The sequence below is a fragment of the Sorex araneus genome, chromosome 5, assembly GCF_027595985.1.
Source record: "Sorex araneus isolate mSorAra2 chromosome 5, mSorAra2.pri, whole genome shotgun sequence".
NCBI classification, from domain to species: Eukaryota; Metazoa; Chordata; class Mammalia; order Eulipotyphla; family Soricidae; genus Sorex; species Sorex araneus.
In genome coordinates this window covers 72,528,656-72,544,718 of record NC_073306.1, presented here as the reverse complement: position 1 = coordinate 72,544,718, position 16,063 = coordinate 72,528,656, and the positions used below count along the sequence as shown (strand labels likewise).

General features: G+C 38.9%; 1 protein-coding gene across 1 annotated transcript in view; it reads right to left on the bottom strand.

Annotated features, from left to right (window-relative positions):
- Positions 1-16,063, bottom strand: part of PRKACB (protein kinase cAMP-activated catalytic subunit beta) — a 130,515-nt gene that overhangs the window by 89,874 nt on the left and 24,578 nt on the right. The window lies entirely within an intron of this gene.

The window sequence follows — 16,063 nt, the reverse complement described above, 5'->3', positions numbered from 1 at the left end:
GATATTAGTAACTTTTTCTCTTTTTCTTAAAAGCCTGGTTAACATATTTTGTTTGTTTCTTTTTTGGAAAGAACTGCCAGTTTTATCTTCATTGATTCAGTTTTCAATTTTATTGATCCTGCTCTCATCTTTTTTTCTCTCCCTCTACTTTATTTAGATGTAGTTAATTTTTTTCTAGTTTCATAATGTGGAAGATAGATCACTATTTTTGATCATTTCTTTTTAAATTGAATCATGGTGAGAGAAAACTTTCATGACTGTTTCAGTCATACAATGTTCCAGCACCCATCCCTCCACCAGTGTGCATTCCCACCACCCAATATTCTCCATATCCCTCCTGCCCCCTCTACCATTGCCTCTATGTCAGGCACTTCTCTCTCTCTCTGTGTCCCTCCCTTCTTCCCCCCTCCTCTCTCTCTCTCTCTCTCTCTCTCTCTCTCTCTCTCTCTCTCTCTCTCTCTCACACACACACACACACACACACACACACATAAACACACCCCTCCCTCCTTTTAGGCATTATGTTTGCAATACAGATACTGACAGGCCATCATGTTTGGTTCTTCGAGCACTTCCAGCACACATTCCCATCCAGAGGAATCCCTTCCAACCTGACTGTCATAATGGTCTGTTCTATATCCCAACTACCTTTTGCCCAGCCAGCCCTTGAGGCAGGCTTCCAAGTGTGGACCATTTGCAATTTTTATCTTATCTTATTTGCAAATATATAAACTCAGCTACATGCATTTCCTTCTGAATAACAGTTTAGGCATGTCTGACAAGTACAGACAAACTTTATTTTTATTTTAATTTAGTTCTGAAGATTACACTAATATCACCACTTGAAACTCTTAAGTTGATATTAATTTTATTACCATGTTTATAGTATTGTTCTAAGTATACAATGTTATTACACCAAACCCACAGAGTATGAATAGTCTTCTTCCTCCCAGCATCCCTAGTTCCCTTCTCATGATCCTGACCCCTCTTGCTTTTAAGTTCAGTTCTGTACACAGAATCTCAGGGTTTGTTTCCACTGGTCACTACTCCCTTACTTGGTTTCTTTATACTCTACATATGAGTGCGTTCATTTAGTATTTGTCCTCTTTCTGACTCATTTCAATTTGAACAGTATCTTCTAGATCCTTCCAAATTGAAGCCCAACGAAAGACTTCATCTTTTTCTCATAGCCAAGCAGTATACCACACTGAAGAAATACCATTCTTTATCCAGTCATCTGTTAGTGAGTACTTGGGTTGCAGGTACGCACCTCTCTTTACAAATTTATGGTCTTTGTGTTCTCTTTTTTTCTTCTTTGTTTGTTTGTATTTGGCCACACATAGCTGTATTCGGGTTTACTTATGGTTCTGTGTTAGGCATCACTCCTGGGTACTCAGTCGTGAGTACTCCTGGGTATATATATATGGTATATATGGTACCAGGGATCAAACCTGGGTCAGCAACATGCAAGACAAGTGCCTTAGCTGTTGTACTATCTCTCCAGACCAGGGTTTTGTGTTCTTAAGAAAGATACCAAAGAGTGAAATCACTGATCCAATGAAAGTTCTATTTTTAACTTTTTGAGTAGTCCTTATACTTTTTTAAAGTAGAAACTAAGCCAAGCAGACAACTCTCCCATCAACAGTGAATGGGAGTTTCTTTTTTTTTTTTAATTTTTATTGAATCACCATGTGGAAAGTTACAAAGTTCTCAGGTTTATGTCTCAGTTATACAGTATTCAAACACCCATCCCTTCACCAGTGCCCATATTCCACCACTAAAAACCCCAGTATACCCCCCGCCCCTGCCCTCCACCCCTAACTGTATAACTGATGAATTTCACTTCATTTTCTCTTCACCTTGATTATGTTCCATATTTCAACACAAAACTCACTACTGTTGTTGGAGTTTCCCCCCAAGAAAGACAGCCCTACTACCAAGGAAGCATTTGATAATTAGTTTTCCACTGCTGAGAATGAAGAGATATGTAGCCCCACTGCTCCAATTACATAACTCTTTTTTTTCCCTTTTTCCTTTTCCTTTTTTTCCCCCCTCATCCCCCTTACCGCGTCTCATAATATGGTGGACGCCACGTCGCGTTTCTCCCTGAAAATGGGAAACTACCGGGAAAGAGGGATATTTCCTCTTCTTGGCCAGCATGGGGCTGTTGCTTGGTTCACAGTCCAGAGAAATGGCTGCTATTTTAATAACCTTCAATATTTCAACAAAAACTCACTGTTATTATTTGGAGTTTCCCCCCCAAGTCAGACCTGTTAAAAGGGAACCGTTTCACATTGCTGATAATTATAGATGTTAAGTCAGTTTTGGATTTCTGTATAAAGTCCAGGGAAAATTCTGCCAGAAATTGCATAGCCCAGCTCACAGTCCCAGTGCATTGCTGTAAGAAGTCTCTGGAATCAAAGTCTTTAGGCGCAGAGGGTCCGTTTAACTCTCAGCAGCTCCGAATTTATCTGGGCTGAGGGTGTGCCGGTTACACCCACTTCCCATGATTCCCTAGGAGCCCCAAGTGTAAAAATCGTATACCTCTGGGTTAGGAGTCTTAGAAGATGGCTCCTTCCATGTATATGCTGCTGCCGCCGCCATTTTCCATGCAGGAAGACAGGGTGGGGAGGAAAGATCCACCCCCGGGCAGCACGGAGTTGTAGCCCAGTTCACAGTCCTAGTGCATTGCTATTAGAAGCTGCGCTGGATGCCCGAATATGTTAGGTCTCTGGAATCAAAGTCTTTAGGCGCAGTGGGTCCTGGGAGTTTCTTTTTTAATTAATTTTTAAAAATTATTATTAAATCACATCCCTATCTGCAATGGCTGTTTCTGGAATTACTCATATAGGCCATTCTCATTTGTGTGAGGTAATTTTGATTTACATTTCCCTGATAATCAATGATAATGAACACCTCACATGACTATTAGCCATCTGTTTCTCTTCTTTGAGGAATTTTCTGTTCAATGTTTTCTTTTTTCTTTCTACTTTTTTGGTTTGTTTTGTGGCCATACCTGATGATGCTCAGGAGTTACTCCTGTCTCTGCACTCAGGAACTACTCCTGGTGATGCTCAGGGGACCATATGGCATGCCAGGGATTGAATCTAGGTCAGCTATGTGCAAGGCAAGCACCTTACCAGCTGTACTATGGTTCCGGTCCCTCTTCTTTTGACTTCTAATGGAATAATTTATTTTTTGTTATTGTTGAGCTTTGTGAGTACTTTATGTATCTTAGCTATTAGCCAGCCCTCTCCCAGATGTATGACATGCAATTTTTTTCTGCCATTCAATTAGATGTCTCTTGATTTTAGCCATTTCTTTTACAGTGCAAAAGATTTTAAATTTCAGTCACTGTTCATTTTGTTTGTTTTCTTTGCCAATGAGGTTGAATCACTGAAAACTCATCTGAGATCATTATGTGGAGTTCTGTGTATGTTTTCCTTGATAAATTTTATGAGTTCAGATATAATATTAGGACCTTTGATCCACTGAATTTACATTTCCTGTGAGATAGGGGTCAGGTTTTATTCTTTGTTTTTTTTTCCACACAGCTTACACCACTTATTAAAATTTTTTTTTCCTTGCCCTATGTAATGCACTTAGTTCTGTTATAAATTAACTGGCCATACATCTGAGAGTGTAATCCTAGTCTTTTTTTTTTTTTTTAAGAAAAAAATTTCGGATCATTTTTATTTTTTTTTTATGTCCAAATTCTTAACGTTTTATTTTATTTTTTTTTTAAATTTATTTATTTTTAATTAGAGAATCACCGTGAGGGTACAGCTACAGATCTATACACTTTTGTGCTTATACTTCCCTCATACAAAGTTTGGGAACCCATCCCTTCACCAGTGCCCATTCTCCACCACCCGTAAACCCAGTGTCCCTCCCACCCTCCCCAAACCCATCTCCCCCCCACCCCACCCTGCCACTGTGGCAAGGCATTCCCTTCTGTTTTCTCTCTCTAATTAGCTGTTGTGGTTTGCAATAAAGGTGTTGAGTGGCCACTGTGCTCAGTCTCTAGCCCTCATTCAGCCCGCAACTCCCTTCCCCCACATGGCCTTCAACTACAATGTAGTTGGTGATCGCTTCTCTGAGTTGCCCTTTCCCCAGAACGTGAGGCCAGCCTCGAAGCCATGGAGTCAACCTCCTGGTACTTATTTCTACAGTTCTTGGGTGATAGTCTCCCACTCTGTTATTCTATATGCCATAGATGAGTGCAATCTTTCTATGTCTGTCTCTCTCTTTCTGACTCATTTCACTCAGCATGAAACTTTTCATGCCCATCCACTTGACTACAAAATTCTTGACCTCCTTTTTTCTGACAGCTGCATAGTATTCCATTGTATAGATGTACCAAAGTTTCCTCAACCAGTCATCCGTTCTGGGGCATTCGGGTTTTTTCCAGATTCTGGCTATTGTAAACAGTGCTGCGATGAACATACATGTGCAGATGTTGTTTCGATTGTACTTTTTTGCCTCTCTGGGATATATTCCCAGCAGTTGTAATCCTAGTCTTTTAATTCAATTTCATTGTCTGAGAATCTGTCTTTATTCCAACATCACACTTTGATTAATACAGCCTTACAGTATAGTTTAAAAATAAGAAATGCAATGTCTCCCACCTTCTTTTTATTCTCAGTAGTGCTATTGAAATTCAGTAGTGCTATAGAAGTTTGTGGTTCCATTCAAATTTCTGAAGAATTTATGCTTGAAGAATTCCACGGGAATTCTGATTGGCATTCCATTAAATATAGATAGTGTTTGATAACAGTTCTCCCAACCCATGAACAAGGAAAGTTTCCATTTTCTTGTTTCTTTTATTTCTTGTTTCTTTTATTTCTATCAGTTGTGACTTAAAGTCTTCACTAAGAAAAATAAAAGAAAAAAGAGAAAAACCCTAAAACTTCATTCTTATATCCGAAGTAGTCAATTTTTGGAGGCCGCAATCAATTTCAAAACATTATTTCACTTCTGCATCATTCACGTATAAAAATGCAAAAGATTTCTATGCACTGATATTGTAGCCTACTACTTAACTGCATAGCTTGTTTTGAGAAATTTTTCAGTGGAGTCTTTAGTTTTCTATCTATAAAATGCCATCTGTGAATAGTAATAGTTTTTCTTTACCAGTACGAATCCCTTTAATGTCTGTGGCTAGGACTTCTAAAGGTATTTTGAATTATAGTGGTAAGAATGAACATCCTTGTTGTGATTCTGATCTTAGAGAAAAGGTTGTCAGTCCTTTGTCACTGAATATCACATTAGTTATTGATTTATGATATATGTATTTATTATATTGAGGAAAGGGTTGAAGGCTTTTTGGCTTAGTTTGGTTCGGTTGTCGGGTGGTGGGGGTGTTTGGGCCACTCTTGGAAGTGCACAGAGCTTACTTTGGGCTCTATATTCAGGGATAACTACTAACAGGCTCTGGGGACCATATGTGATACGAGGGATCAAACCCACATTGGCCAGGTGCAAGGCAACTAACAGCCCTATCTGCTGAATTTTATTTTTTCCTTTTTTCCATTTTTCTTTCCCTCCTCTCTCTTCATTTTTAGTGATGCTTCTGCTTTGGTAAAAGGAAAATACTGTCCACATAGAAACTGACTGGAAGAATTGCTATAGGAAGATCCTCTGTGAATGTTTGAAAGAATTCACCAGAAACCCATCTGGACCAAGATTTTTATTTTGGGGAGTATGTGCTATTCATTTGCCATTTCAGACTCTACTTCCCCCGTATCTTCTGAATATGTATAAATGTATATGTATATAAATATATATCTTTCTACAGCATATATATAATATATAAAGATACATATAAAGGTATGCGCTGGAGCGATAGCACAGCAGTAGGGCATTTGCCTTGCACTCACTCGGCCAACCCGAGTTTGATTCCTCCGCCCCTCTCGGAGAGCCCAGCAAGCTACCGAGAGTATCTCGGCTGCACGGCAGAACCTGGCAAGCTACCTGTGGCATATTCAATATGCTAAAAACAGTAACAACAAGTCTCACAATGGAGACATTACGAGTGCCTGCTTGAGCAAATCGAGCAACAAGATGATAGTGATACAGTAATATAAAGGTATATATAAAATACATAGATACATATGATATATAAGGTGTGTGTGTATATATATATATACAAATACATTATTTTAGAAAAATATCTATTCTTATTACTCTTAAAAAAACCTTTTGGCTTCATTAATATTTTGTATTGATTTTTACTTCTATATTATTTATAACTTAGTTTTTATTATTTTACTCCTACTCTGGGCTTCCTTTCTTCTTCTTTTTCTAGTTTAATGAGATGAGTTTGATTCATTTGACCTTCTTTGTTTAATGATTATTGCCTTTACTGAAAAGAACTTTAACTTAAAACAACCTTTACTATATCTAATACATTCTGGTAGCTGATGTCTTCATTCAATTTTATTCACTGTTTCCAGGATTCTTTTTCCTACTTCCTTGATTTCCTCTTTAACTCAGCAGCTGTTTAAAAGTAGGTTGTTTAAATTCCAAACAATTGAGTCTTACCCAGCTTTTTATTTTTTTTTCCTGTGATATATTTCACCTCCAAACCATTGTGGTCTGAGAAAACACTTGGTATGATTTCTTGACTTTATGGACCTTGTTTTATGCCCCAGCAAGTGGTCTATCTTGAAGAATAACCCAGTTGCGAGTTATATGAGAATAATGTGTATTCAGCTTTTGGGAAGACAGAGTCCCATATCTTTATAAAGTTCAACCCTTCAATTTCTTCCTGAGTATTTATACATTTAGTCACAGCTTTTTGCCTATTTCTTTTCCTTTATTAATTTATTTTATTTATCTTTGTTTATTGAATACTAACACTTTCCATAGTGTTCAGGGTCTCTTCCTGGCTTGGTGTTCAAAAGTAAATCCTGGTGGTACTCAGTAAACAATATGTGGTTCAGGGTATTCAACCCAGGCTCGCAGGCATTATGGTTAAAAGCAATATGGCTACAGGCATTATGGCTTACCACTATCTCTGACTCTAAAGGCCCTCTTGCTTTGTTTTATCAGTATATTTTAAGTTGGTTTCTTACACACAACATATGGTTGGGTACTGCTTAGATCAAAGTTCTTAAACTGTGAGTCATGACCCCAGAGGGGGGAGGAAAATTTGGTCCTAGCAATTAATTTTTGAATTTGCAATGACCAAAACAAACTTGCTTTTTGTTTCAGGGCCACATCTGGCAGTGTTCATGGCTTATTCCTGGCTCTGCACTCGAGGATTATTCCTGGTGTGGCTCAGAGGACCATACGGGGCGCTGGGCCATTAAACCCAGGTCACCTGCATGCAAGGCAAATGCCCTACTTGCTGTACTATCTCACTCTCCCCCCTCCATAAAAAAAAATTTTAATCGAATATATAATGAATGCAAGGTGCTACTAGCAGTGCACCCTGGTGCTGCCTCTTGACTTCACTGCAGCTTGGATTCAGAACACAAAACCTGTGCAGTCTGTACTGCACAAGCATCTTGCCACATACTGCCGACAGGTGCTCAAACACCTCACCTCAGATTCAAGACTGAGTTTGAAATGATACGTTACATGTTATATTATATGCTATGTCCTGTTATGACTATGTTATGAACTGTAGTGTTTTTACTGTACATATGTGTAGGATGACATTGCTTTGTCTTTCCCCCCCTTGCCATAAGGAGCTTAGGTTTATTCCGGTCACACCATCAAGGTGCTCCCGAGTCACTCCCATTTCTTTGTTTATCTGTAACTACTTCTCTATGCTCTCTTGCCCAGTTAATCAGCTTTTCCCCCTAATAAAACTGTTAATTTGTATGGTCAGATCTTTCTAGGACACTGAACTTATATTGTAAGTTAATATTGCCTTTCTCCTCTCCTTGTGTCTTTTGAATAGTTTAAACCAATGTCCCTTTTGTATAGACAAAAGAAGACAATATTCTTTTGTAACTTGGGATTTCATTGGCTTTGAATATTATTCATTCTTGGGCATCTGCTTTCTGGACTTAAGCCTCAGTTGCCCTCAGTTCCTAGCACCCCAAGAGCAGGGTCCCGATGAGGGACCGGATGGACCCAGGGCAAGCAGTGAGTTACGTGCTACCCTGGCATTGAGATGGGCCTCGCCAAAGTGCCTAATTCTTAACTATAAGTTAAGAGCTTGATCATGGACAAATGTTGTCATGATCCAAAAGTAACAACAAGACTAGGACCCTGCTAGGGATAGGAAAGACTAATTTGGCCTGAGCACTGTAGTCTGAGATCAAGATGGCCCCAGGAAAGCAATTCTATAAGCTTAATGCATCTCTTATTGTGTCCATACAAAATAATTAATAATATTAATGCTTATATGTTTGCTGGAGGAGGAGAGGAGAAACACACTCATGGGATCCGCCCTTGGGTGGATGGTCCTGCTGAAGGAGAATCTGTCCTAGAAGCAGCAACCCCTGAGGGAAAAAACTTTACCTCTATAAATTGTGACTACACGTATGTGTAAGCCCCAACCCTCTCAGACTGGGGGGATTTAACGAGACTGGAAGAGTGGGTTGGGGGGCGAGATCCAGAGAGAGATCCAGAACCGGGAGAGAAGCGGAGAGAGAGACAGGAGAGAATGGAATAAATGACAACTGATCGATCAACTGGCTTGGCCCTCGTTTCCTCCATCATCTGCCCCATGGCCCGGGCTGCTCCGGTTGGGCGAGCGACCCAGGACCGAACCCCCGAACCCGGGGGGCGGCTGACGTGGAGAGCTACCGGGGCTCTCCCCCAGTCGCCCCCCTGGCATTTATTTTTTACACATATGACGTTTTCTATACCTTCTACCAGTACGTATGAAGTTTTCTGTATTTTCCAACTACCATTCCTCAGCTTGTATCAGTTCAGTATATCATTATACTAAACTCTGTATGAATGTTTGGGGCTGGAGCAATAGCACAGTGGGTAGGGCATTTGCCTTGCACACGGCCGACCTGGGTTCGATTCCTCCACCCCTCTCAGAGAGCCTGGCAAGCTACCGAGAGTATCTTGGCCACACGGCAGAGCCTGGCAAGCTACCCGTGGCATATTCGATATGCCAAAAAAAGTAACAAGTCTCACAATGGAGATGTTACTGGTGCCTGCTTAAGCAAATTGATGAGCAATGGAATGACAGTGATAGTGACAGTGATGAATGTTTTATTTTAAAAATTACCATTAACTCATTCTTTTACATTTAGGAACCTAAGTGCTTATCTGCAGCAAGCAAGACAAAGGCTCTTTAAAAATACTTCATCATCACTATTGTATTGGAAGTGTGAACACCAATTTTTAGAATGAAGTATAAAGTCATCTCATAAGAGAAAGCTAATATTTATTTGAGAAATTATTTTTAATATTAATATTTTAGAACAAAAAGTATGTTATGAGTAAGTAAACAATTTATACAGATGATGGCAAAATCCTGATTACAATAAAACATAATGTTTGCTACAGGGTCCAGTATGCCTAAATTGACAGGAAAAAGAAAATATATTGAATCATTTTGCAATATGGATTTACCTCTAATAATCATGATAGTGCAAAAACTGTATTTACTTAATTTGCAATGAAGTCTTGGTTGTGGAAAGCAAAAAATCTGTCAAACATAAGTGACACCTTAATACTAAGCAAGCAACAAATAAAAGGAACAATCTGAATGATTCTTAACAAATAAAAAAAATGAGAAATTTGTTATTGTCATGGAAGGTACTTATGTACATCTTAGGAAATGTATTTGATTGCAAAAACTAAACAGTATAACATGATAAGAATTGGTTCATTTCATATGTTATCAGATTTGCTGATCGAAAGATTTTCATAGTAGTGCTTTATAATCTCAATGAGGAGTGCAACAATTCTGAAAGTTTTATTTTTACTGCTGGTGATTAATGTATTACACTCTCTTTTCTTGGTTATACTGGCTTGATGTTGATCAGTTTTATTAATCTTTTTATTTAATAAACTTTTAAGGGTTTAAAATGCCTACCATATTAAGTTTCACCGATTTCTCTAATTTACATAGTGTTTTCTTTTATTAACATTAAACTGTTTTTCTTCCTTTATTGTTTTATGATGGAACCTTACTGACTGATTTTAGTTATTTCTTCTTCCCCAAAATATGCACCTACAACTATAAATTGCTCTTTGAGCACTACTTTGCAAAATTTCAAAGACTCTGACAAATCCTATTTTTCACTGCTACAAAGTAATTTTTTTTAATTCTCTTGCAGCTTGTTATTCACAAATGTATTCTTTAAATTTCAGTATTGAGACTTTTTTCCTAGCTTTCCTTATGTCATCCATTTCTAGTTTAGTTACAGATAACCTGTCAAAGATGAGTCATAAATAGAAATTATGGTTCCTTAAAGGCACTCCCCCATTTTATACATACTGCTACATTACTTGAAGAGGTTATCCATTCTTTACTTTAAATTTCCTGTTTAATACTGGATGTAAACTGTGAGAAGATATGCCTATTGACTAAGATATTTTGGAATCTATTTATAAAATTTATCAGGAGAAAATATTATCAGGATATATAATATAGTCTAAAAGATACATCTGCTTGATAGGAGAGGGGTGGGTGACACCCACTGGTGTGGGGGGGACTGTGATGCCCTTTGGGCTCCTGCATGCATCGCATGCATCCAGCTCATCAGGTGACTCTCCCCAGTCCCCTGAGGAAAAAATAGCAGATATTATTCCTTACACCACTCTACCTTTAAGATGGCTGTTATTTTATTTCCAGAGCAAAGTGCAGGTAAAGTCATAAAACTCCAACATACTGTATTTCAGTTTTTCTTCCTACCTCCGCCCAAGAGTAACGTATTGGTTTCAAATAAATTTTTTAAAAGTTTTGAGTCTTTAAGATTTCTCTTTTGAACAGATACAAATACAGTGCAATCACAAAACGAAAGATATAAACTAGTAATATTTTAGTTACTATTCACATCTGTTCATTTTAAAGCTCTGGTAAGTAATTACTGAGTGCAACATTAATTTCTGTCTAATAGCTAGACTGATTTCAGCAATATCCTTTTCTATATCACTCTCCAAATATTTTTGTAAAATATTTTTTACTGAACAGCGATGAACAGCTAACAAACTTGGTAAGTTTAATATTAATATGTCAGGAAACTAAAAAAAGATAAGAATAATTTTATCTTGCAGTATCCTTTTCTAATAAATGTGGACACCGAAGATACACATTTGCATTTACACACATGTAAATCAAAAACACTAGAACTATATTATAGCTTACACTGATCCCACCTGGAATCGGAAATCTCCCACCTTGCAACCATCCACAAAATCATCCTTCACCAACCATTCTGGTAAGAGCTAGAAGACATTTACCTCTCTTGAATGAATATATGGAGTTAGCCAGAAGGTGGCAGAGTGGGGCCGTTTAGCCTTCAGCTACAAATTCAGAAACATCTTTTACTGTCATTACACACTATGCAAAACACAATTTTGAATTCTTTTAAAATAAGAATTATTCTAGATAATTCAAACAACAAAAATTATACATTTCTAACAATAAAATTCACACATACCACACTAGAAACTTAATCTATTCTCCCTTTCAGAAATTTACCCCATTTACACCACTTGGAAAGTGAAATTTATCAGTTACACAGGCGGGGTCAGGGGCTGGTGAGGTGGAGGGGAGAGGGAAGGCATACTGTGATTCTTGGTGGTAGAATATGTGCACTGGTGAAGGGATAGGTGTTCGAGCATTGTATGACTAAGACTTAAACCTGAAAGCTTTGTAACTTTCCACATGGTGATTCAATAAAAGAATAAATTAATTAAAAAAAAACTGAAGTTCCCCGGTTTCCCATGCTCTATCAGATTTGAGCTCACCAAAAATTTAATGAACTAAATGCCGAATTATTAAATATATTAAATTTCATAAAGTCAAGTTACTATATGATGGCAAATAGAAATCTTTTGCAAAATCTAGTGTAACATTCTTTTTTTTTTTTTTTTTTTGCTTTTTTTTGGGTCACGCCTGGCAATGCACAGGGGTTACTCCTGGCTCTGCACTCAGGAATTACCCCTGGCCGTGCTCAGGGGACCATATGGGATGCTGGGAATCGAACCCGGGTCGGCCGCGTGCAAGGCAAACGCCCTACCCGCTGTGCTATCTCTCCAGCCCCCATGTGTAACATTCTTTTACATATATTTTAGCGGGATTTGAAGACTATGGTGTAATATATGTCAGGCTAGTCATATCATTATTTATATTACATCTGAATGTTTACAACAGATCTGCCTATTTTTATACTTCCAGTTTCTATCATAGATACACCCTAGGGTCAGTGAAGTATAAGACCTTAGGAAGAAAACTGGGGCCAAACAAATAGATACCGAAGACACTATTCTTACTAAAATAATTGTACTTATTTTTCTATCTGGTGACTAACTGCACAAAAGTGAACACAAACTCAGTGCTTATTATTCTCACGTGGGGAAAGAAACACTTACAGAGACAAACTTAGTGGTTATAAACCATCTCTGCTAATATTAGCCACCTTAGGTCGGAGATAGATGGGAAAATTACTGGAGAGAAATATTGTGAGGTAAGTAATGGCTGGGTTATTATTCAGCACAATTGGTAAAGAGGTGCTTCATCTTCACGTCAAGTGTATGCGGGGTTTCCAGAGGGTAACACAGTGCCTAATATCCCGCTCGACTCTATACCGAGAGAAGCTGTTTCAGGAGACCTCCAGATGTAGACACTAAATGGTAGGTGAAGATACCTGACGTACTGGCAAAACTAGAATGTGATATTGAGAAGACACTCCACTTCCAAAAAGCGAGGGGAAATGTATCTGTACCCTGTGGACTCGAAAAAAATAAAAGCAAGGGTGTCATATGTCGTTAAAGAGCTGATGCACTCCTCATCAAGAAAATTGAAATCAGAAGTTTCCACTGGTGACTTACTCTGAGGTTAAAGAAGCTAAAATATTAAAACCCCTCAAATGCAGAGGTCCAGTGTTCAAGCAACTCCAGGCTCCCTAAACACTACTGATGGTGGCTCCAGTTAAAAAATAAGTGAAGTAATGAAATATAGTATCATGCTTACTAATTCGCTTGAAAAATGTCAGCCACTGTGACTTTAGAGTATGGTGATGCAGAAATCTTAGAACCCACAGAAGGGGGCCGGAGCGATAGTACAGCGGATAGGGCATTTGCCTTGCACGCAGCTGACCTGGGTTTGATCCTCAGCATCCCATATGGTCCACCAAGCACCGCCAGGAGTAATTCCCGAGTGCAGAACCAGAAGTAACCTCTGAACATCTCTGGGTGTGACCAAAAGGAGCTACCAAGGGAACATAATGAACCCTTGATTTGAAAGCTGAGAAAATCATACAGACATTCTGGTCTCATTTCATACAAAAAAAAGATAATTTAATGGTTTTGGGCAATGATTAATTCAAATTAATTTTGTTTAGGGATTATATCAACGATTCTTGATATAGAATGTGAGCAGAAAAGATAACCAAATAAAGGACATCTTTTGGTGACCTTTCAATATCTGTATTAGGTAGTGAGGGGAAAAGTCACTTTAGTAATCCAATATAGGAAGGCTACCAAGGTCCCAGTAACTCAAGAATGATTATTCAAACACTGAAAAAAAAAACCTTGGGGGACCATATGGGATGCCAGGGATTGAACCTGGGTCCACCGCTTGCAAAGCAAATGCCCTACCCATTGTACTAATGCTCCGGCTCCTGTGGTTGCACTGTTGTTTGAAAACAAAGTAGAAGGATATGCAAACATAGGTTAAAAAAAGCCATATGAATGGCCCACATTGGATGTTGTAGTCTGGCTTATCAAATATCCTTGTCATTATATATTCATAGGGAAGGTTAAAAAAACTATAAAATACATTTGCCCATCCTATATTTTATAAAAGGAGTTAGAAAAAATGCATAATGTGTTGCCTATGCTCTCTATTCCTAAAATTTCAGATGTAAATTAAATTCTTCCCATTAAATGCCCTTCTATAATATTTTAAAAATTAGAAGTGGAACCCTTTTTGTGATAGAAACACCTTGGATGTATTACACGCTGAATTAATTTTTGGCCACTGTGCATTCAAAAACCTTTTACTGTGGTTAAATTTTTCTCAACCCCAATGTTCAGTTCTGTAACCAGACACGTGGCTGCAATCCCAAGTTTAAGAAACTAGGATTTAAAGTATAAGCAAATTGGTGCAGGGAAGGAGGTTGGGAGAGGTAGTATAGGAACTAAGGTACAAGGCATGCACCTGCTCCGGGTTCAATCTCCAGTACCACATGGCTTTGGGAGCACCCTAGGAAGTCCTGAAGGTCCCTGAGTGGCACTAGGTGGCCTTTGTGGTCCACATGGAAGTCCTGAAGGTCCCTGAGCGGCACTAGGTGGCCTTTGTGGTCCACAGCACCACAGGGCCCAAGAAGCACCACATTCTCAGATTCTAGAAATGAATCTCTGGCCAGCCTGGTTGTCTCGATATCGCCAGCAGTGATAAGGACTGGCGCATGCTGAGCACTCCCCCCCACACCACCACCAAAGAGTAACAAATAACATATACTCTGCCATTTTAATCATTCACTGCATTTTGGGTCACACCAGCAATGCTCAGGGGCTACTTCTGACTCTACTCAGGAATTACTCCTGGGACCATATGGGATGCAGGGAATCGAACCCCAATTGGTCGTGTGCAAGGCAAATGCTCTCCCCGATGTACTATCGCGCTGGCTCCTATTATGCCATTTTACATGAGACTTAAGCTCCTCAAATTTCACTATCAGTGAACATCTGGTTGTTCTACTGCAATTGCTGATATACTGTTCCAGCATCAGTGACCTTGATGGCAAGGTACTGTCTCATTCCATGGTTCTACTTTGGGATTACAGGGTTGTCACTGTATAACTGTATCACTGTCATCCTGCTGCTCATCGATTTGCTCGAGCAGGCACCAGTAACATCTCTATGTAAGACTTGTTACTGTTTTTGGCATATCGAATACGCCACTGATACCTTGCCAAGCACTGCTGTGCAGGCGGAATATTCTTGGTAGCTTGCCGGGCTCTCCGAGAGGCTTGGAAGAATCGAACCTGGATCAGCTGTGTGCAAAGCAAACGCCCTACCCGCTGTGCTATCTCTCCAGCCCACAGGGTTGTGAGTGACATTTTTTAGATTTTGTTTTGCTTTTCTCTATGTTATAGCTTAGATATAATAAAATAATTACTTTAGTTTCTTAGAATTTTTCAAATTTCTTGTTTCAAATACAGTGTGCCATTTACATTTTTTAAATATGAAATTTTTAAAGTACATTAAAAACATATCATTTTGTATGTAGTATTTAAAAATCAAATGTTAAAATAATACTAAAGGCCATCCTGGCTGTAGAAATCAGAAATCCATCCTGATTTCTCTGAACCCTAGAAGCAAGTACTGTTCATGGATGTGTTTGGGGCTCTTCTTTGTTTTTGTGGTGCTGGGGATGCTAAGGAGCTCACAAACGCAAAGCTACACCCCACAGCTCTTATTCTGCAGTCTTTACATTTTTTTTACGAGGGGGTTGGGGAAGGAGAGTTGAGGGAGGGGATTTTCCCAATGGAGCTCAAGAGGCCCTGGGCCAGTCCTCGGGCTGGCAATTACCAACTACATGGATTCTCAGTTCTGTAAAGGGACCTAAGCATACAACAGGCTACCCTGGCAGTGCAGGAACCTCCAGGTCCACATCCAGGGCTATGACTGGCGATGCTTGGGGAACCAAGTGGCTGCCAGGTGCCAAATCCATCAGGAAGAGGGTCAACAATTCACACAAAGTACTGTATTATCCTCTGGCCCTAGTCTTCAAGTCCGTTTTAAACTTAACATACACGTATTTCCAGAGAGAACAAATACAGTACTTCTCTTTAAAAATGATATCATGCTCCATGTATTCTTTTGTTATTTTATCAATATGACATATTTTACTTAGAATGTTCTCACTATTGAGCCTTTAATTACAAAGAATATGATAAAAATCTTTTTGTTT